General features: G+C 50.4%; 1 non-coding gene across 1 annotated transcript; it reads left to right on the top strand.

The window, feature by feature from the left end:
• The first annotated feature begins 1,225 nt into the window (after positions 1-1,225).
• Trnas-uga (transfer RNA serine (anticodon UGA)) lies at positions 1,226-1,300 on the top strand. Its single transcript has one exon. It is a non-coding gene; the product is annotated as a tRNA-Ser (tRNA).
• Positions 1,301-1,697: the final 397 nt, after the last annotated feature.

Genomic DNA, 1,697 nt, shown 5'->3' with positions numbered 1-1,697 from the left:
GACATGTGACGTCTGCTGCGGAGAATTATGTGCACTGAACGCTGCGCTCCGAAACGCTTATGCCTGCACCAGAATTGTGCCCTGCTGGCTGTTCTGCCACAGAACGGTGCCTGTCCTGTTTTACAGAGCGGGCAAGCCTCCGACCTCCACGTTCTGTGATGAGATGTGGACGTAAAACACATTGTCTCCCTCTACTCGTTTCACCATCATTCAGCTCATTCAGCCACATTCTACTGAACTCGGGGCAGTACCACGCCACTAGTCGACCAACTCCGCCATTTTCGAGAAGTTTGTGCTTAAGTGAAAATTCATGATCATCTGTCCTTTGACAAAGCTGCTCAAGTCAGCAGATTTTCGTAATTGAAGCCGGTATCATTGATAGAATGACTGCCCATTCGTCTCTGCTCCTCATATATACCTTCTTCACTGCGTCCCGTGATGACGACGGCATTCAGTCTCACTGTGGGCAGTGGTCGTAGTGATTTGCTCATCAGTGTTTGCTCCAAATGACACCCCAGATACCTGTCCGCATTAGCACGACACTTCAGGGATTCTAGAAGGTGCATCGGCCCTCGCCTGGCGGACTATCGATGAGGGGTGGCGTGACGGCCAGCCTATATGTGATTTGTAGGCGGTTTCCTACATACGGCTAGGTGAACACATGGCCGGTACCCACATTCCTCCTCAGTTACACCATTCGAAAATATTCCGACAACGTTCTAAAACAACTCGGGACCTTTGCCTTTCGCGGGCAAGTGCTCTACCAACCGAGCTACCGAAGCACGACTCACGCCAGGTGCTCACAGCTTTACTTCTGCCAGTGTCTCGTCTCCTACCTTCCCAACTTTACAGACGCTCTCCTGCGAACCTTGCAGAACTAGCACTCCTGAAAGAAAGGATATTGCGGAGACATGGCTTAGCCACAGACTGGGGGATGTTTCCAGAATGAGATTTTCACTCTGCAGCGGAGTGTGCGCTGATATGAAACTTCCTGGCAGATTAAAACTGTGTGTCCGACCGAGACTCGAACTCGGGACCTTTGCCTGCAGAGTGAAAATATCATTCTGGAAACATCCCCCAAGCTGTGGCTAAGCCATGTCTCCGCAATATCCTTTCTTTCAGGAGTGGTAGTTCTGCAAGGTTCGCAGGAGAGCTTCTGTAAAGTCTGGAAGGTAGGAGACGAGATACTGGTAGAAGTAAAGCTGTGAGTACCGGGCGTGAGTCGTGCTTCGGTAGCTCAGTTGGTAGAGCACTTGCCCGTGAAAGGCAAAGGTCCCGAGTTCGAGTCTCGGTCGGGCACACAGTTTTAATCTGCCAGGAAGTTTCATATCAGCGCACACTCCGCTGCAGAGTGAAAATCTCATTCTGGAAACGTTCTAACACTTTCGCTTGGAGTAACAGCAGACAGAGACAGACGGCGTACACAAAATTCGTCCAGGGATGGGGGATGGGGGGGGGGGGGGTGGGGAGGAGGGAGGGGGGGCATCCGTTCACACTCTACCATTAGCACTGCCATGTCCAGATTAACATACCGTCCCTGTGAAGTCACGAGGCATGGCTCCAAATGCAGCACTTCGAAAGAATCGTTTTCTGTCAGTCAAGTAAAGGTTATTTACAGAAATATCCGTGTGCAGCTACACCTATTGAATGTGAAAAAGATGAGATGAAAGAAACGGAAGAAAAACACTCCAGTGAAA

Source organism: Schistocerca cancellata, chromosome 1 (genome assembly GCF_023864275.1).
Source record: "Schistocerca cancellata isolate TAMUIC-IGC-003103 chromosome 1, iqSchCanc2.1, whole genome shotgun sequence".
NCBI classification, from domain to species: Eukaryota; Metazoa; Arthropoda; class Insecta; order Orthoptera; family Acrididae; genus Schistocerca; species Schistocerca cancellata.
The sequence above is the reverse complement of the archived record's forward strand: the minus strand, read 5'-3'. Positions and strand labels throughout refer to the sequence as shown.